Genomic DNA, 21,707 nt, shown 5'->3' with positions numbered 1-21,707 from the left:
ATGAGGAGCAGATGAGGTCGCTTGGCCTGTTCAGCCTGGAAGAGGAGGCTGAGGGGAGACCTCATCGTGGTCTACAGCTTCCTCAAGAGGGAGAGTGAAGGGGCAGGCGCCGATCTATTCTCTTTAGTGGCAAGCGATAGAACCCGTGGGAATGGGGTCAAGCTGCGACAGGGGAGGTTCAGGCTGGAGATCAGGAAGAGGTTCTTCACTGAGAGGGTTGTCGCGCACTGGAACAGACTCCCCAGTCTGAATTGAATATGGTCTGAACTTTTTGTAGACCAGTGTGGTGCCAGGAATTGAACTCGATGATCCTTATGGGTCCCTTCCAACTCGGGATATTCTATGATTCTATGAAATATAAGATTTTTAAGGTCTTTTCCAACCCAAGCTATTCTGTGATTCTGTAGTTTCACAGGAAGAAACAAACAAGTAATTAATTGGACCCCAGGAAAGGAATAAAGCTGAATGGATTTATATGCCCTAGGATGTCCAGTTAAAAATTAGTATTTGGTGTTCCAGTGCTTGATCTTGTTTTTTTTATCTCATCCAAAGATCAACTGATACAAAATTTAGGTTTATGCTGTCTATTAGCAAGGTCTTGCAGAAAGATAGAGATTACACTTGAGCTATTTCAGGAAAAAGGGGAGATTATAGTTGGGCCACTCACTTTTTACGGTTTGATTTAATCACCAAACTCTCACATGAATATCAAGAAAACACCACATTGTTTTGGGAAAAAAAGGTAATAACTATGTTTCAGAGAGTTTAGGATTGTAATCCTGATGCATGATAACATGTCCTAGAGTTTGAGAAGATTTGGAAAAGGACGAGATCAGGAATATATATCTGTATTCCATGCTTCTTGCAAGCTAGTTCTCAACTGAGCATGTTGGATGCTTTTCTTGTGATTATGGTCTAAATGTACTGTGCAGGGATACCAGTGTGAGAAACACTCTGTAGCCAATAACTTAGGCTCAGGCGAGGATCTCAGTGAAGTAGTAATTTATTCGCGATTGCAATGGCGGGCGCCCCACAAGCAGGAGAGCGCACCCACTAGTTCCAAAACACAGTTTATATACTTTTTGATGACAGGACCCTCCCCTGTTTCCCCACTGGAGTGGGTAATCCAGGTTCACAATCTACCTGATGCTTCACAGACAATGCCTGGCCTTCAGTTTCCGGCCTGTTTTTGAGATGGTAATGTTTTCTCCCCTTATCTGGCTTGACTTAACATAATGATTTTGACCTGATTGCTCTAAGGAGTCTGGTTGTCTGCATTTTAGGAGGTCACCTGCTGAGCTTTCTTATCACTGTAAGCATATCTCAATACCACATTCCTTCCTTCTATACAATGTAACACTGCAAAAACAACATTTCTATTCCCACAATTCCCCCCTTTTCTCTTTTTATAATTTGTTGATTTTTGCAAAATTTTTCTCTAAGATGTAATTTGGTAGATGTCTTCCTCTTCTTCACTTTCTTTGCTTTCCATTTCCTCTAATATCATCATCTTATCTGAGTAGGGTGGTGGATCCATGGTCATTTGTTTCAAAAGTGCAGTTTCAATTAACCGCTGGACAAGTCCCCTTACACAGGGGATAATGCAACAACCAATGGCTGTCAAAACTCCTGCTACTACGATCAAGGATGTAAATATGGACACTACCATCCCTTTCCATTTACCAAACCAAGATTCCAACCATCCTGTGATGGAAGTGTCTGCTCCTGAGTTTTCTGCCAATTCATTGGCAAGGGTGGTAAGCCCTTGCAATGCTCTAGTTACTGTGCCATCCGGGGCAGTATTGTTAGGGATAAAAGTACAACAACGGTTGCCCAGCATCACGCACACACCACCTTTCTCCGCAAGAATCATATCTAATGCTATTCTGTTTTCCCAAGCCATTTTGCTGGTGGCATCTAGTTGTTCAGCGATTCCTCTTATCGCATCTCTTGTATAGTTTATGAATCTCTGCTGATTATAATAGATATAATTAATCCAATCCACATTTTTATTAATTGTTACCCACCAGAACAGTGACTCAAACCCTGCAGCAATTTGATTCCTGGCTTTATGTTCATCGGGAACTCCTCTAGGCACCCCAATAGAATCTATGTACACTCTGTCATCGAATGATACTCCTAAGCTTCTTTTACTTCTTCTGGGTATTTGTGATGTTTCTCTTTCAAATGCCAGGGTGAAGGGTATAGCTAATTGAACAAGTGCACAAGTGCCTCCCCAGTTAGATGGCAGGATGGACCGTAAGATCTTCCCTCCACAGTACCACCAGAGATCTGCCCTGGGGATCTCAAGTCTTCAATAGTTTCCCATCAAGTCCTCGGTAGCATTCAAGGTCCTCGTGCACAAGGCAAATTCTCCCAGATGCTGGGTAGCACTCACACCCTGCCGTGAGAGGCAAGCTGTATGGTTACCTATAGCTGTGGAGAATACAGGGGGAGCCCTGATATTGCTATCATGCAAGGAAGGGAATAGCAAAGAGAGAGACTTACAGGCCTCATTTCCCCAGGCAGTCTTTTCTTGGTACAATGCAATCATACATCGCATTCCCTGGGAATCCTTGGTCCACCCCAATGGGCAGGGCACTGTCTGGGCAATCGGTCATCCCGAGGCACAAGCATAGCAATTGCTATGGTTGAGACTCTGGACAGTATATTTGACCCATTCTATCCAGGCATTCACATCCCCATACCCTGTTTCAATCTCAAATGTTTGAACTGCCGCATTTCAAAGAGGGCCTCCTGTTTTCTCTCCTGTTTTCTCCTTGAGTTTCTCCCTTTCTCTGATGGCAATAGAGGATTGTTTCCATACAGCTATTCTCAATCTGGCTGTTGGGTCTCTCCCAGTTATTTGTTCTCTCTGCTCAGTTGTCGTTGGGCATTTAAATCTCCACAAGCTAACACCTCACAAGCATCAAACATGATAAATTTTGGTACATAACCCTCTGTCACATTCACCCATATTTCTATGGTATATCCCATCTTACTATTATCTGGTCATGCCTTTTCCAAGTTGCCAATTGACCAAGGCTTTCTCTGAGGCCTACAATCACTAGAAACAAAATTAATAATTGATTTTTCCCTGTCATTATTTTTAACCCTTAGGTTTCCAAAAAATTATCAATACAAAGAATAAGACATACACTACTACTATAACAAACCCCCCTTGGGAACACTTCAATTCACTATAGGTCTGTCCTTTCTCTCAATCACAAGTCTCACTCATTAGTTACCTGTGAAAATAAAAGGTTAGTTTACAATTGCAAGCTCTTATCCCGCTCAGAGTCCACTACGAGATTTTTCTCTTCAATTTCAGCTTCCAACAAGTCTTCTGTAGGAACAGCTTCCCAGGTACTAGGGTCGACGGATGCCTTCACTCGAGTATAGTGAGTCCAACCTTTTTCCGCAGTTCCTATGGCTGTTTCAGTGGTTAGTAGTACTTGGAAGTGTCCTTCCCATTCAGGCCGGAGTTGATCCTTTCCAGGTCTGAATCAGGACCCAATTTCCCACCGGTCCTGAGAGATGACAAAGAAGAGGACAACCCCAGAATATAGCTCTTAAGAAAACTTTCTTGTTTGTTGTGGTATCTCATCCCTTCTGCCCAGATAGGGTAATCCGAACAGCATCTCATATGGTGAAATTCCTATATCGTTTCTTGGTGCTGTTTGAACCTGTAGGAGTGCTAAAGGTAAGCATTTTACCCAAGGAAGTTGGGTTTCTAACACTAACTTAGTTAATTGCTTCTTTAATGTCTGGTTCATTCGCTTTACATTCCCAGAAGAGGAGGGGTGCCAGGGGGTGTGAAAATCCCACTCAGTCTCTAAGGCCTGCATTAACCCTTGTGTTAGCGTAGCAACCACATAACCACCAAGTGATTATATGAAGGTGCTTTATTCAGCGCTGGAAGCCGGGGCAGGTGCCCAAATCTGGCTTCGAGTCCCGTCACTTCCCAGCCATTATTTATACATTCAACATTGCGTAAGGTATACATATTCATTACAGGTTGCAACATCAGCCTCGCATTTCATTCTAATTAGCTCCCCTCCCCTTTGCACATGCGTGGCGCACTCTGGTGGTCATCCAGGTGGTCGTCCAGATGAAGTAAGGAGTCTTCCTCTCCGCTAAACTTTTCACCTTTCTTACTCGACGCATGCTCCCTCCGCTCCTTGGTTCTGCTTCAACTCATTTCATCATTTCCAGGCCCTTATCCAAGGTCAGGTTGTACCTGTTCCCTCCCGGGGTTCCCCTTCAACGATTCTTTTGATTGTTCAATGTACTCCCTAAGTTTCCAGTGTACATAGATTAATTGATAATGTAAGTACATTTGGCAATGCTTAATTATACTGTATGTCCCATCACCTAAGAGACATTAGTAAAACATCCATTCGATTCTCCCCAACACTAACATTTCCCCCCTTTGAAAATACTTCACTCATACCAAGAGCAAGTATTTTCATTACTATTAGGTTGAATCAGGTTAGTAGAGGTTAGTGAGTATAACTTGATATAGAGATTAGTAAGTATAATCTTAACGCATCTTCGTTAGTCTACTATCTTATTGATTCCTCTATGCCTGCTTGTTAACGCTAGTACTATAGGATGGGGGTGGAGTAAGTGGGATAGGGTGTTCTGGGTGATTCCCAGTAACCTACTAACCTCCTTAACCACATTGGCAATGAAATGTGGTCCCCTGTCTGAAGAAATACCCAATGGTACACCAAATCTAGGGATTATTTCCTGTAGTAACCATTTTACCATTTCCTTTGCTTGGTTGGTGCGACAGGGAAGGGGCTCCGGCCATCCTGAAAAAGTATCAACCCCTTGCTTTAGGCAGTTCCACGAAGTCTATTTGCCAGTAATCTCCAGGCTCTATTCCAGCTCTAGTTCTTCCCATCTCAGCATGTTTCCTTGCTACCGGATTATTCTTTAAGCAAAGCTCACATTTTGACATTACTGACTTTGCCATTGTTAACATGTGTACCGAGATGACACCTCGTTTCAAATAGGTCACCATTGCTCCTGCACCCCAGTGACATTCATTATGGTTTTTTTGTAAGATTTCTCGCATTACTATAGGAGGCACTATGAGTTGTCCTGTCGTAGTCACATACCATCCGTCAGGATTCTTCTGGGCCTTCATCAAATTTGCAAGTCTCTCATCTTCTGCTGAATACTTTGGGTCTTTAGGTAATTTAAAACAAGAGAGGCCTACCTTTGATGGAATTAGAGCCATTACTTTCCATACTTCACTCGCAACCTTCCGGGCCGTCAAATCTGCCAGTCTGTTACCTTCTGCAATCTCTGACACCCCTCCTTGATGGGCTTTACAATGCATTATGGCCACCTGTTGGGGTTTCTGTACAGCTATTATTAATTTCAATATTTCTTCCTGGTATTTTATATTAGTCCCTTGTGAGGATAGCATTCCCCTTTCTTTCCATAATGCCCCATGTACATGAACTACCCCGAATGCATATTTTGAATCTGTCCAAATATTCACGTTCTTACCCTCGCTTAGTTCCAGGGCTCGTGTCAGGGCGACTATTTCTGCTCGTTGGGCTGAACTTCCCGGAGGTAGGGAATTTGCCTCAATCACTACCTTTGATGTAGTTACCGCGTATCCTACGTAACGAGTCCCATTTTCCATAAAGCTGCTTCCATCCGTGAAAAGTTCCCAATCCGGTCTCCCCAGAGGCTGATCCCTTTAAGTCTGTTCTGCTGGCATAGGTATGTTCGATGATCTCCACGCAATCATGACTGAGGTCTCCTTCCTCCGTAGTTGTTCCTAGAAACACTGCTGGGTTCAATAAGTTAGTAGTTCTTAAGATTACATCATCTTGCTCAGTTAGTATAGCTTGATATTTCATCATTCGGCTGGGCGATAGCCAATGGCCCCCCTTTTGCTCCAATACTGTAGTCACCATATGTGGCACGAACACCTCAATTCGTTTCCCTAATGTGAGCTTCCTGGCTTCCTGTATTAAAAGGACTGTGGCTGCCACGGCCCTTAAACACGAGGGCCATCCAGCGCTTACCGCATCCAATTGTTTAGAAAAGTACCCCACAGGTCTTTTCCAGCTGCCAAGTCGCTGGGTCAGTACTCCTAATGCCAATCGTTGTCTCTCATGCACAAACAGCTGGAAGTCCTTTGATAAGTCCGGCAAGCCCAAGGCTGGCGCCTTTATCAGGGCTTCTTTTAATTTTTTAAAGGCCTCTTGTTGTGGCTTTCCCCAGGTAAATGTACAGGCCTTTTGGGTTTCATAGAGGGGCTTTGCTATGAGTCCATAGTCCATTACCCACAGTCTACACCACCCGGCCATACCTAGGAAAGCCCGTAGTTCATGCAAATTTCGCGGCTCACGGATTTCACAAACAGTTTGTATTCGGTTAACTCCCAATTTTCTTTGTCCTTGAGAAATTTCACATCCCAAATAAATTACTGTTGTGCACGCGATTTGTGCCTTTTGTTTAGAAACCTTGTACCCATTTAGTCCCAATTGATTCAAAATATCAATAGTTACCTGAATACATTCTGACTCTCCTTCGGTAGCTATTAATATATCGTCCACATATTGTAACAGCAGGTATCGATCCTTTGGTACCTGAATCTGTCCTTGGTTAATCCAATCTTCTATTTCTTTAGCTAGTTGACTGCCAAAGAGGGTCGGGCTATTCTTGAATCCTTGAGGCAACCTTGTCCAGGTTAGTTGCATCTTTCGTCCGTTCCGTGGATTTTCCCATTCAAAAGCAAAAAGTTTTCTACTATCCTTGTCAATGGGTATGCAGAAGAAGGCATCTTTTAAATCAATTACCGTAAACCACTTATATTTCTCTTTTACAGATGTTAACAATGTATAAGGATTAGCCACCACTGGGTGAATATCTTTTGTTATTTCGTTTATTGCCCTAAGGTCCTGCACTAGCCTGTATTCCCCATTAGGTTTCTTTACTGGGAAAATTGGCGTATTATATTCAGATTTGCATTCCTCCAGAATGTGGTAGCTAAGAAATTTATCTATAATCTTTACTATTCCTAGCCTAGCTTCTGGCTTCAATGGGTACTGTTTAATCCGTACCGGTCGGGCCCCTTCCTTAAGTTCAATTTTTACTGGCTGGGCTACTTTTGATTTTCCAGGCACGTCCGTTTCCCAAATTGCAGGCATTACTGCATTTTCTACCTCTTTTGGGATATGAGGAACAGCCTTCTCTTTAATCATTAATATTTGTCCCACTTTTGATTCCGGGATTCTCATAATCAATTCTCCATCTTCAAACATTATGGTAGCATTTAGTTTAGTTAGCAAATCCCGTCCCAAAATCGGAATAGGGCATTCTGGTATGTATAAAAATTCATGCGTAATTTCTTTGCCTCCAAACCGTAAATCAAGGGGTTGTAAGAACGGCCGTATTTCCTCCTTCCCGGTGGCACCTTGTCCTGGTTCCAGTTAGGACAGAGTTAAGTAGCTCATAGTAGCTGGTAGGGTGCTATGTTTTGGATTAGGATGAGAAGAGCGCTGATAACATGCTGATGTTTTAATTGTTGCAGAGCAGTGTTTACACCAGGCCAAGGACTTTTCGGCTTCTTGCTCTGTCCTGCCAGCGAGCAGGCTGGGGGTGCAGCAGGAGCTGGGAGGGGACAGACCCAGGACAGCTGACCCAAACTGGCCAAAGGGGTATTCCATACCATCTGACGTCATGCTAAACAATATATAGGGGTGGCTGGCCGGGGTGGGGGGGGCCGGCTGCTCGGGAATAGGCTGGGCATCTGTCAGCGGGTGGTGAGCAATTGCATTGTGCATCACTTGTTTTCTTACACATTATTATTGTTAATACTATTACCATTATCACTATTATTATTATTATTGTTATTATTATTTTCCTGTCTTAATAAACTGTCTTTATCTCAACTCACAGGCTTCACTTTCCCGTTTCTCTCCCCCATCCCAGAGAGGGAGGGGGGAGGGTGAGCGAACGGCTGTGTGGTGTTTAGCTGCCAGCCGGGTTAAACCACAACAGTCTTTTTGGCGCCCAACGTGAGGCCCGAAGGGTTGAGATATCGACAAATCTGACCAGAGTGTGTTAAACTAAAATTGGTATAAGTATTGGACCTGCTTAATAGTTGCTAGTCACGATGTTGATTGCCTTAATCTCCAGTCTGCTGTACCTGTATTCCAAATTGAGTTTTATGGTGCGTTACTTTCTGTATGTGCTCCCTGTTGCACTGTTTATCCTTTCCGGGCCCTGGTTTAAGATTGTTATGGTACTGTGCGGTGTAGCAATGGCTTATGAAATGATGAAATATCTGGTCACGACTTTAACCTGGTATTTGTACTCAGCACTGACGTCGACTCTATACTTTGGAACCCATATCTCGGAAACTATTAGCAATTACACCTATTGCCTGTTTTCGTTAGGGAGCCAATCTGTGAAGGGGACAGGGGAAGACATGTTTCCCTACCTGTTCACTCTCCCTTTCTCCTTCACCACCACCCTCTTATCCCCCGAGCTAGTTACGGTGGTTCTCCGAGATGTTGAATATCCTTGGGATACTCAGACCAGCCTGCTCTTGTTGTTATGTCTCCTGAATGCGCTTCAGATTTTGTGGAGGGTTAAACAACTACTTAGGAATCTCATCCGGAGATCTGTCTTGAGGCGGGATAGTTGCGAGTGGCAGGGAGTGTGGGAGGATATGGGCAGGTTTCTAGAGCAGTGGTCACCTCCAGTGTTTTGGACATTCACCCCTGAACAACTGCAAAATCCTAAAAAGCTGGCAGAATGCTTGAAAAAAAGGTGTCATGACTCTGGCAGTTCCAAAGTGACACAAATCACTGTAGCGTGCTGGGGTCTGGCTTGTGCCTATCGAGCTGCAATTGATGCTACTAGCAACGTAGCTCCAGCTCCTGCAGCCGTTCCAGCTCCAGCTCCTGCAGCCGCTCCAGCTGCAGCTCCTGCGGCCGCTCCAGTTCCAGCTCCTGCAGCCGCTCCAGCTCCTGCAGCCGCTCCAGCTCCAGCTCCTGCAGCTGTTCCAGTTCCAGCTCCTGCAGCCGCTCCAGCTCCAGCTCCTGCAGCCGCTCCAGTTCCAGCTCCTGCAGCCGCTCCAGCTCCTGCAGCCGCTCCAGTTCCAGCTCCTGCAGCTACTCTAGCTCCCACTCCTGTGGCTGGGTCAGAGAAACGAGCTGTAGCAGTGCAAGTTGACCCCGCAGAGGGTATTCCAACCCCTGTGGCAGACCCTGTGTCCGGGTCAGAGAAACGAGCTGTAGCAGTACAAGTTGACCCCGCAGAGGGTATTCCAACCCCTGTGGCAGACCCTGTGTCTGGGTCAGAGAAACGAGCTGTAGCAGTGCAAGTTGCCCCTGTAGACAAGGTGAAAAAATGGTATAGAGGCTCAGGTCGTTTAAAACGCAGACAGTCTTCTGCTAAGTCTGGGCGTAGTGAAGACGAGGCTGGGCCATCAAAGGTGCAGGAGACTGAAGATGAGGATGAGGATGGCGAAAAATCAACAGTAACTACCCGGACTCCATACCAGCCATCAAAGGTGCAGGAGACTGAAGATGAGGATGAGGATGTCGGAAAATCAACAGTAACTACCCGGACTCTACACCGGCCATCAAAGGTACAGAAGACTGAAGATGAGGATGAGGATGTTGAAAAATCAACAGTAATTACCCGGACTCTATACCAGCGTGAGCTACGAGATGTGCGAAAAGATTTTGGTCGCTGTATAGGCGAGCAGCTTGTCACCTGGCTGCTCCGGTGCTGGGACACGGGAGCCAATTATGTGGAATTGGAGGGCAAGGAAGCCAGGCGGCTGGGATCCCTTGCTAGGGACGCATGCATTGACAAAGCAATTGGAGATGGAGCACGATCTCGCAGCCTCTGGAGGCGTCTCCTGTCAGCTGTGAAGGAAAGGTATCTCTTCAAGGAAGAACTTGTATGTTTACCAAGCAAATGGACCACCATGGAGAAGGGAATTCAGTACCTGAGGGAATTGGCCGTACGGGAAGTAATTTATAAGGACCTAGACGACGCACAAACATCCGCAGATCCAGATGCAGTCCGGTGTACACTACCCATGTGGCGGAAGTTTGTACAGAGTGCCCCATCATCATATGCCAACTCATTGGCAATACTAGCCTGGAAAACGGAGGAGAATCCCACAGTGAATGAAGTGACTAAAATACTCCGGCAGTACGAAGGAAATCTCTCCTCTTCCCTAAAGGCCTGTGTCTCAGCTGTGGAGAAACTCTCTGAAGAGGTCCACCAACTTAAAGAGAATTTATCTTCCCCTCCACCTGAACGAACCAGTGTCCACCAGCTAAAAGAGAATGCTTTAGAGAAACTTTCTGAAAAGATCCACCAACTTGAAGAAAGATTATCTTCCCCTTCACCTGAACGAACCAGTGTCCACCAGCTAAAAGAGAATGCTTTGGAGAAACTTTCTGAAAAGATCCACCAACTTGAAGAAAGATTATCTTCCCCTCCACCTGAACGAACTAGTGTCCACCAGCTAAAAGAGAATACCTTGGAGAAACTTTCTGAAAAGATCCACCAACTTGAAGAGAGATTATTTTCCTCCCCACCTGTACAAACCAGTGTCTCAGCTATTAGGGGTAAACGTTCATCTATGCAAGGAAGACAATATGGTGGGCACACACACCGCGCCACCCTGTGGTTTTACCTACGTGACCATGGAGAGGACATGAGAAAATGGGATGGAAAATCTACTGCGACCCTAGAGGCACGGGTACGTGAATTGCAAAGGAAAACAATTGGGAAAAAGGAGTTCTCTGAAAGGTTTGCTGCTCCAACTTCCAGCAGGCAGTCCTTTAAACACAGAAATGAAGATTCTGACCAGGACTAGAGGGGCCCTGCCTCCAGCCAGGGGGAGGAAAGGGACAATCGAGTTTATTGGACTGTGTGGATTCGATGGCCTGGCACGTCAGACGCACAGAAGTATAAGGCTTTGGTAGACACCGGTGCACAATGTACTCTAATGCCATCAAGCTATAAAGGGCCAGAGCCCATCTGTATTTATGGTGTGACGGGGGGATCCCAGCAGTTAACTGTATTGGAGGCTGAAGTGAGTCTAACTGGGAATGAGTGGCAAAAGCACCGTATTGTGACTGGCCCAGATGCTCCGTGCATCCTTGGCATAGACTATCTTAGAAGAGGATATTTCAAGGACCCAAAAGGGTTCCGCTGGGCTTTTGGCATAGCTGCTTTGGAGACAGAGGACATTAAACAGTTGTCTACCTTGCCTGGTCTCTCAGAGGACCCTTCTGTTGTGGGGTTGCTGAGGGTTGAAGAACAGCAGGTGCCAATTGCTACCACAACTGTGCACCGGCGGCAATAATGCACCAACTGAGACTCCCTAATTCCCATCCATAAGCTAATTCGTCAACTGGAGAGCCAAGGAGTGATCAGCAAGACTCATTCACCTTTTAATAGTCCCATATGGCCAGTGCGAAAGTCTAATGGTGAGTGGAGACTAACAGTGGACTATCGTGGCCTGAACGAAGTCACGCCACCACTGAGTGCTGCAGTGCCGGACATGCTAGAACTCCAGTATGAACTGGAATCAAAGGCAGCCAAGTGGTATGCCACAATTGATATCGCTAATGCATTTTTCTCCATCCCTCTAGCAGCAGAGTGCAGGCCACAGTTTGCTTTCACTTGGAGGGGAGTCCAATATACTTGGAATCGGCTGCCCCAGGGGTGGAAACACAGCCCTACCATTTGCCATGGACTGATCCAGTCTGCGCTGGAGCAGGGGGAAGCTCCTGAACACCTGCAGTACATCGATGACATCATTGTGTGGGGTGACACTGCAGAAGAAGTTTTCGAGAAAGGGAAGAAAATAGTCCAAATCCTTCTGAAGGCCGGTTTTGCCATAAAACAGAATAAAGTTAAAGGACCTGCACGAGAGATCCAGTTTTTAGGAATAAAATGGCAAGATGGACGTCGTCAAATCCCAATGGATGTGATCAACAAGATAACAGCTATGTCTCCACCAACTAGCAAAAAAGAAACACAAACTTTCCTAGGTGTCGTGGGGTTTTGGAGAATGCATATTCCAAATTACAGTCTGATTGTAAACCCGCTCTACCAAGTAACCCGTAAGAAGAATGCTTTTGAATGGGGCCCTGAGCAACGACAAGCCTTTGAACAAATTAAGCAGGAAATAGTTCATGCAGTAGCCCTCGGGCCAGTCCGAACAGGACCAGATGTAAAGAATGTGCTCTACACTGCAGCCGGAGAGAATGGTCCCACCTGGAGCCTCTGGCAGAAAGAACCTGGGGAAACTCGAGGTCGACCCCTGGGGTTTTGGAGTCGGGGATACAGAGGATCTGAGGCCCGCTATACTCCAACTGAAAAGGAGATATTGGCAGCATATGAAGGAGTTCGATCTGCTTCGGAAGTGGTCGGTACTGAAGCGCAGCTCCTCCTGGCACCCCAACTGCCGGTACTAGGCTGGATGTTCAAAGGAAGGGTCCCCTCTACACATCATGCAACTGATGCTACATGGAGCAAGTGGGTTGCACTGATTACTCAGCGGGCTCGAATAGGAAACCCCAGTCGCCCAGGAATCTTGGAGGTGATTATGGACTGGCCAGAAGGCAAATACTTTGGGATATCACCAGAGGAGGAGGTGGTTCGTGCTGAAGAAGCCCCCCTGTACAACAAGCTACCGGAAAATGAGAAGAAATATGCCTTGTTCACTGACGGGTCCTGTCGTATTGTGGGAAAGCATCGGAGATGGAAAGCTGCTGTATGGAGTCCTACACGACGAGTTGCAGAAGCTGCTGAGGGAGAAGGTGAATCGAGTCAGTTTGCAGAAGTAAAAGCCATTCAGCTGGCTTTAGATATTGCTGAACGAGAAAAGTGGCCAGTTCTCTATCTCTATACTGATTCATGGATGGTAGCAAATGCCCTGTGGGGGTGGTTACAGCAATGGAAGCAGAACAACTGGCAGAGCAGGGGCAAGCCCATCTGGGCTGCGGCATTGTGGCAAGATATTGCTGCCCGGGTAGAGAACCTGGTTGTAAGGGTACGCCATGTAGATGCTCATGTGCCCAAGAATCGGGCTACTGAAGAACACCAAAACAACCAGCAGGTGGATCAGGCTGCTAAGATTGAAGTGGCTCAGGTGGACCTGGACTGGCAACATAAAGGTGAATTATTTATAGCCCGATGGGCCCATGACACCTCAGGCCATCAAGGTAGAGATGCAACCTACAGATGGGCTCGTGATCGAGGGGTGGACCTGACCATGGACACTATAGCACAGGTTATTCATGACTGTGAAACATGTGCTGCAATCAAGCAAGCCAAACGGTCAAAACCTCTTTGGTATGGAGGACGATGGCTGAAATATAAATATGGAGAGGCCTGGCAGATTGATTACATCACACTCCCTCAAACCCGCAACGGCAAGCGCCACGTACTTACAATGGTGGAAGCAACCACCGGATGGCTGGAAACATATCCTGTGCCCCATGCCACCGCCCGGAACACTATCCTGGGCCTTGAAAAGCAAGTCCTATGGCGACATGGCACCCCAGAGAGAATTGAGTCAGAAAACGGGACTCATTTCCGAAACAACCTTATAGACACTTGGGCCAAAGAACATGGTATTGAGTGGGTGTATCACATCCCCTATCATGCACCAGCCTCTGGAAAAGTTGAGCGATACAGTGGACTGTTGAAGACTACACTGAAAGCAATGGGTGCTGGGACATTCAAAAATTGGGATACACATTTGGCAAAGGCCACCTGGTTAGTCAATACCAGGGGATCTGCCAACCGAGCTGGACCTGCCCAATCAAACCTGTTACGCACTGTAGAAGGGGATAAAGTTCCTGTAGTGCACGTAAGATACATGCTGGGTAAAACAGTCTGGGCTACTCCTGCCTCAGGAAAAGGCAAACCCATTCGTGGGATTGCTTTTGCTCAGGGACCTGGATGCACTTGGTGGGTAATGCAAAAGAATGGGGAGGTCCGGTGTGTACCTCAAGGGGATTTGATACTGGGTGAGAATAGCCCATGAGTTGAATTGTAGTATGTTAATTATTATATAATAATGTATGTCATCACTACCATGATTGCTATATATCATAGATGAAAATGCTGATTAATTAGAACGTATTGGACAGAGTGTAACCTGAGCATGACATAAATGGTATGGAATAAGGGGTGGATATCTGTCCTGGTTCCAGTTAGGACAGAGTTAAGTAGCTCATAGTAGCTGGTAGGGTGCTATGTTTTGGATTAGGATGAGAAGAGCGCTGATAACATGCTGATGTTTTAATTGTTGCAGAGCAGTGTTTACACCAGGCCAAGGACTTTTCGGCTTCTTGCTCTGTCCTGCCAGCGAGCAGGCTGGGGGTGCAGCAGGAGCTGGGAGGGGACAGACCCAGGACAGCTGACCCAAACTGGCCAAAGGGGTATTCCATACCATCTGACGTCATGCTAAACAATATATAGGGGTGGCTGGCCGGGGTGGGGGGGGCCGGCTGCTCGGGAATAGGCTGGGCATCGGTCAGCGGGTGGTGAGCAATTGCATTGTGCATCACTTGTTTTCTTACACATTATTATTGTTAATACTATTACCATTATCACTATTATTATTATTATTGTTATTATTATTTTCCTGTCTTAATAAACTGTCTTTATCTCAACTCACAGGCTTCACTTTCCCGTTTCTCTCCCCCATCCCAGAGAGGGAGGGGGGAGGGTGAGCGAACGGCTGTGTGGTGTTTAGCTGCCAGCCGGGTTAAACCACAACACACCTACAATAGTAGTTTTACTTTCCCCTATTTTACCACTTAATCTATTGAGCACTGAATATGTGGCCCCTGTATCAATTAAAAATTTTACTTCCTTATTTCCTATTTGAATTTTTACCAAGGGCTCTTTAGTTTCTGCTACCGGATCTCCTAGTCAGCTACTGTACTCCCCCAGAACCATCGCCTTAGCTGCTTCTTGGTTTCGGAACGAATTTCCCCCACCAACGATCAGCTGTCCACGGAGAGGGCACTCGTTTTTCCAATGACCCTCCCCCTTACAATGGGCACATTGGTTAAGACCCAGCCGGTTTCCCCCTGAGCTCGGGTAGCCTCTCCTTGTTCCTCTACCTCGACCATTAATATTTCCTCTTCCCCTGCCCCTTAATCCTGCATGTTCTCTCCCTTGAATTACTGCTAATAAATTCTGTTGTTGCCTTTTTGTCGTTTCCTTTTCTCTGTTATTATACACTTTCCAGGCTATTTCCAACAGCCTATCCAAATTTCTCAAATCTGCACCTTCCAACTTTTGCAATTTCTTCCTAATATCCTCTTGGGCTTGTCCCAGGAAAATGAGTGCCAATTGAGCTTCAGCTTGCTCAGTCTCTACGTCTAAATCTGTATATTTCTTAGCAGTTTCTTTCAATCTCTCTAAAAAGGCGGAAGGTGATTCCGCTTTTTCTTGCCTGACATTATACAATTTTGACCAATTTATGGTCCGGGGCATGGCATTCTGTACCCCGACTTGTACCCAATCTTGATATCTCTTCAGCCTCCTTATTCCATCCCCTGTGTTATAATCCCATTGGGGATCCTCAGTGGGGAAGTTTTGATCTAGATTTCCAAGCACTCATCCATTTCGTATATCTTCTCGGGCTCTCTCTCTGGCTGCCCGCAATACCATGTCTTTTTCTGTCGAGTCCATCAAAGTATCCAGGATCACCTGGAGATCATCCCAATCGGGATTTTGGGTTTTAATTATCATTTTCATTACCCTGGCTACTTTATCTGGGTTTTCCCTGTAGGTGCCAGCTGCTTGTTTCCATATCATTAAGTCCCCAGCTGAAAAGGCACCTTAACATATACCGGTCCTTCTGTCCCCACTCCTTGCCTGAGGGGAGCGATTATTTTCCCTCTCTGTTCATTTATAGTTTCTCCTGCCCTTCGCTGTTGCCGGGTCCTATGTGACACAGGGGAGACTAAAGTCGGGGATTCTCCATCACTACTGCTATCTTCCTTTTCTCTTTTCCCTCCCTGTCCTGGCTCTTCCGGCGGGACGGCGCAACTTCCAAATCAATATTTCCACTATTCATTTCCCCATAATACTTATTATTCTCTATTGCCTGATGCTGTATACAGCGTCCCTCCTTAGTACATGCACAACAACGTTCCTCAGTTGAAACTTCAAGCACCATTATTCCACAAGCATGCTGCCATTCAGGCTTTCGGCGCAAATAAAAGAATAATTCCACATATGGCAGTTCATCATATTTTCCTACCCGCTTACAAAATAGCATCAATTGTAAAATTGTATTATATTGCAATGTCCCATTCTCAGGCCAAGTTTCTTGGTCCTCTAGTTTATACTGTGGCCACCAAATATTACAATAATCAATCAGCTTTCCTTTCCGCATTTCTTGACCAAAACCTCCCTCTTTCCAGTGTGCTAGCAAACACCCCAGTGGGGATGTCCGCGGGACAGGTACATCTTTTCCCAGAATTCCTTTGATCTTTTTCATTTTGAGCTTATGATACAAACCCAAAAGCTGCCAGAGCAGCAGCACTCTCCCAGAAGCTGCCGGAGCAGCAGCACACTCTCCCAAAAGCTGCCGGAGCAGCAGCGTGCTCTCCCAAAAGCTGCCGGAGCAGCAGCACGCTTTCCCAAAAGCTGCTGGAGCAGCAGCGTGCTCTCCCAAAAGCTGCCGGAGCAGCAGCACGCTCACCCAGAAGCTGCCGGAGCAGCAGTGTGCTTACTACATACCAATAATACCAGGTGCTGACCCTTCAGCACAAACCAATACAATTACCAATACCAAACCACCAATGCCGAACCTGCAGAGCTTTCGCTCTGTCTAACGGACGGCGCCTAGGCTTACCCTGGGAGCTCCCTGCCCAACCGAGCGTGGCTTTCGCCGCGTCTGACCGGCAGGCTTTCCCAACCAAATCGGTACCGAATACCCAAAGTTGAAAGCACCTTTGCTTACCGCTCCAGTGGTACGTCGTGAGCAGCGGAGGTCGGTCGTGGTCGACTGCTCCCCGAGAATCCCTCGGTGCCGGCTGGAGCGAAACCGAGACACGATCCGCCTCAGCAGTGCCCACGCCGTCCCACCTGGGTCGCCAAAATGTTAGCGTAGCAACCACATAACCACCAAGTGATTATATGAAGGTGCTTTATTCAGCGCTGGAAGCCGGGGCAGGTGCCCAAATCTGGCTTCGAGTCCCGTTACTTCCCAGCCATTATTTATACATACAACATTGCGTAAGGTATACATATTCATTACAGGTTGCAACATCAGCCTCGCATTTCATTCTAATTAGCTCCCCTCCCCTTTGCACATGCGTGGCGCACTCTGGTGGTCATCCAGGTGGTCGTCCAGATGAAGTAAGGAGTCTTCCTCTCCGCTAAACTTTTCACCTTTCTTACTCGACGCATGCTCCCTCCGCTCCTTGGTTCTGCTTCAACTCATTTCATCATTTCCAGGCCCTTATCCAAGGTCAGGTTGTACCTGTTCCCTCCCGGGGTTCCCCTTCAACGATTCTTTTGATTGTTCAATGTACTCCCTAAGTTTCCAGTGTACATAGATTAATTGATAATGTAAGTACATTTGGCAATGCTTAATTATACTGTATGTCCCATTACCTAAGAGACATTAGTAAAACATCCATTCGCTTCTCCCCAACACTAACACTTGCAGTACTTGTGAAGTGAAATTAGTTCCTTGATCTGAATCAATGTTTTCAGCTATCCCATATCTAGGGACTATTTGCTCCGGTGATACCTTAGCCACCGTGTTTGCAGTGGCAGATACGAAGGGGAAAGCTTACACACACCCAGTCACGTGGTCAATTAGGACAAACAAGTACTTAAATCTCCCTGCTTTAGGTAACTCAGTAAAGTCTACCTGTATACTTTGTAAAGGTCGAATCCCTGTCTCCCGTCCCCCTCTAGGTGGGTTACGAATGACCTTTTTATTTACCTTTTGACATATGGTACATCCTCTGCATATTTGCTTCACTGAAGTGTATATTCCTACACAGACATACTTTCTTAGCACAACATCACACATTGCTTGCATCTCCCAATGACTCTCTTGATGTAAAACATCATATTTGCCTCATTGGTGCTTTATTCAGCATTTCTCTCCCATCAGGGAGTATCCATTTTCCCTCAGACTTCGTGGCTCCTGATTCCTTAAAGAAATCTCTCTTAAAACTTTTTAGTTCTTTCTTAGTTTTCATCAATTCCCTGAATCCTCTCTGGATTTATTCTCCATTTTCCCTCAGACATTAGATGCCTTAAATACCTGTATTGTAATTTATTTTTCAATACTCCCAAGCCCTGCTTTCCCAGAAAGTTGAATAGCTTGTTAGTAGCTTCCTTCACAACTGTTTTCTCCTGTCCTGACAATAAAAGATCATCCACATATTTGTAACAGTAATACCTCCTCGGGAGGTTGGAATTGCTCCAAAATCTGTTCTGAAACTTGCCCAAATAAATTGATGGCCCTGTAAACCCCTGAGATAAAACTGTCCATCTGTATTGTTGCTTCCACCCCCATTTCAGGGTCTTTCCAGTCAGAGGTGAATATATCTTTGCTCTCAGGGCCTGAGAGCACTCCATTAATAACACTCTGTTATTCCAGTCTAACAATTTACTATTTGAATACCCAATTTCATCATCAAATCCCTTCCCAACAAGTTCGTCCCTGCCTTGGGTACATACAATAATTGCCCAGAGATCATTTTATCCCCTGGTCTCAGCTTGGTATCCCCCAAAGGTGGCAGGGTTATCCCAGCCCCTTCTACCCCCATCACTTTTTAGGGTTTCATTAGTTAATTTAATCCCTGATACTTTACAGGCCAGTAATGACCTAGCTGCCCCAGTGTATTGGGTTTGATGGCAAGGTTCGGGGGGGGCTGCAGTGGCAGCCCCCCACGAGGAGAATCCAGAAACCTCCCCGTAGCAGATAAGGGACAATTTCATCCGGCCCCAGAAGGGCCCACTGCTGCCCAGAGCCAAGCCATGAGCAACACAGTCCATGCCTCTGTGAGAGCACATCCACGAAAACAAACGAACAAACAAAAACCTGCTGCTCAACAGCAGCTGGGAGAGCGAGGAGGGAGAAACCTCCCCGCAGACACCAAAGTCAGCACAGAAGGAGGGGGTGGAGGCGCTCCAGGCGCCGGATCCGAAGACCCCTGTGGCCTGTGGAGAGGCCCCTGGTGGAGCAGGCTGCCCCCCCGCCCCCCCCCCCTTCTCGATACTTGGGAAACTGACCAAACACCACAGCAAATATACCAAAACTTCTAGACTGTTACTTAGATAGTGCCTACATCCTCTTTCCCTGCTCATTCAACTTTCCCAACTCATTCAAAAAACAGCTCTGTCAAACATTACATACCACACCTTTAACACCTTGAATAACCCTTTTTAACACTTCTTATCTTTCTCCAGCCTGTACTTTCACCAAAGTCTCAGTCATTGTCCAACTTAATTCCATACCTTTCTCCCTCATCCCATTTTCCTTCTCTCCTCCTTCTTCCACTCCGGATATTCCTACCTGAAGTGGCCAGCCCGCCCACACTTAAAACATCCCATCAAAGCCTGTCCCTGCTAAGATTCAGGCCACAACACAGGTAGCTTTCCTTGCCTGCCATTCCTTCATCTCTCTTCCTCTCCTTTCCATCCTGGCCCTGACTCCCCCTGAAGATTTTCTTCCTCTTTCTCCAACCCTCTGCCTCACTACCTGCTACACTGTCAATACCATTAGTTTCACTCTCTGCTTTTCCTTCTCATCTCCCCTCTTGACACACACGTTCAGGGCCTCCCACAGGAGGGCCCCCCAGTGACTGTTCACTACATCCCCCCACCTTCTGGAGCATTTTCTGTGCATCTTGCCAGGCTTCAATCACAAAATGAACTTTCAAGATCCCTTGGGATACCGGGTCCTCAGGATTCATCCCCAAGTACTTTCTCATTCTGACCCCAAGTCTCTCATATGATTTCTGTGTTGCGCACTATTATTCTTCCAGCCAGGATCGGCAAGTGGTTATTTCTGCCCTGCCGGTATTACCCCTGGTCCTGGAGGATGAGTTCTTTCCCATTTTTGTATAGCAGCTCTCCTCCTGATCATTCCCATTTCTTTCCCTGTAAACAACATATTTATATACATAATTCCCCCTCCCCAAGAGTATAAGTTAGGTCCTAGGAAACTCCTAACCTCTCTGCTGGTAAGAACGGGGGGAAGTTCACTTAAGAGGATACACAGTTAGTGTTAGTACTGTTAGTATCAGGGAAGGCAAAATTCTCAGTACCTCTTCTACCTTGTTCTAATTCTTGCCAGAGCCTGGAGTACGCTCCTTCTCTAGGGACAGTGTTAATTGCAGTCCCTGTCTCCTTTCCTGGAGCGACTGCTGCTGCCACCGGTGCAATATTAGGATTATAGGGAGCATAACTTGGCTCCTCCTCCAAAAAAAAAGGAATCTTATTGTTTACACATAAATTTCAAGCCTGAATTTTTATCAGGCCCGTATTTTGGCCAAAATACTGCTGTTTCCTTAATTGGTTCTTTTGTCCAGACTAATACACAATATTTAACCTTTTTTTTTTTTTTTTACCATCTCCTCCAATTTTGAGATTATTTTTCCAATTTCTTATAATTCTTCAGGAAGAACTTTCGGTAGGCACTCCCCCAGGGATATCTCCCTGTCCCCTGGAACTCATATTTCCCATTTTTCCTATCCTGGAAAATGGGGGTGTACTGCCAAGCACTTCCCCGTGCAAGGGCTACCGCACACCTATGAGTTTACCAGATTCCCTGGTGTACTTCCGAGCACTTCCCCGTGCAAGGATTACTGTACACCAAATTTCCCTGGTGTACTGCCAAGCACTTCCCCGTGCGAGGCTTACCGCACACCAAATTTCCCTGGTGTATTGCCAAGCACTTCCCTGTGCAAGGGCTTACCATACACCAAATTTCCCGAGACTCTTCCTTTCTCTCCCTTATCTCACGCTTCGTCCGTCTCCGGCCGCGCCCCTCGCAGAGCTACGGAACCACGGATAAGGACTCCACACTCGCTTCGTACAAAAGTATGTCTCAATCACACGTCACACAGAGTCTCACCCGACCCCCAAGGCAATACTTCATATTTCTTACCTTGGTCTGTGCACAGAGTTACCGGATCAATTCTTAAACCCGGAGTGCCTACCTTCTTCCTTTCCCCACTACTTCACGGATCCTGCCTCTTTAATCAGTCTCGGGCCCTCTGTCAGCTCTCCGCAGAACCGCCACCGTCGATGCACAGGACCGCTGAAATCAGCGGGGCATGCCTTCCTGCTGCTGCGGCGGTGGGGCTCCCCGGTAGGTGACTGAATCCCGGACGAGCCCCCAAATTGTGAGAAACACTCCGTAGCCAATAACTTAGGCTCAGGCGAGGATCTCAGTGAAGTAGTAATTTATTCGCGATTGCAATGGCGGGCGCCCCACAAGCAGGAGAGCGCACCCACTAGTTCCAAAACACAGTTTATATACTTTTTGATGACAGGACCCTCCCCTGTTTCCCCACTGGAGTGGGTAATCCAGGTTCACAATCTACCTGATGCTTCACAGACAATGCCTGGCCTTCAGTTGCTGGCCTGTTTTTGAGATGGTAATGTTTTCTCCCCTTATCTGGCTTGACTAAACATAG

General features: G+C 46.4%; 1 long non-coding RNA gene across 1 annotated transcript; it reads right to left on the bottom strand.

Moving 5' to 3' along the window:
• Nucleotides 1–990: 990 nt before the first annotated feature.
• On the bottom strand, nucleotides 991–15,221 carry LOC310888942. The gene is made up of 2 exons (XR_014576272.1): nucleotides 14,805–15,221; nucleotides 991–7,444 (listed from the first exon to the last, which is right to left on the bottom strand). It is a non-coding gene; the product is annotated as an uncharacterized lncRNA (long non-coding RNA).
• Nucleotides 15,222–21,707: the final 6,486 nt, after the last annotated feature.

Source organism: Anser anser (assembly GCF_964211835.1).
Source record: "Anser anser genome assembly, contig: SUPER_W_unloc_6, whole genome shotgun sequence".
Classification (NCBI taxonomy): Eukaryota; Metazoa; Chordata; class Aves; order Anseriformes; family Anatidae; genus Anser; species Anser anser.
The sequence above is the reverse complement of the archived record's forward strand: the minus strand, read 5'-3'. Positions and strand labels throughout refer to the sequence as shown.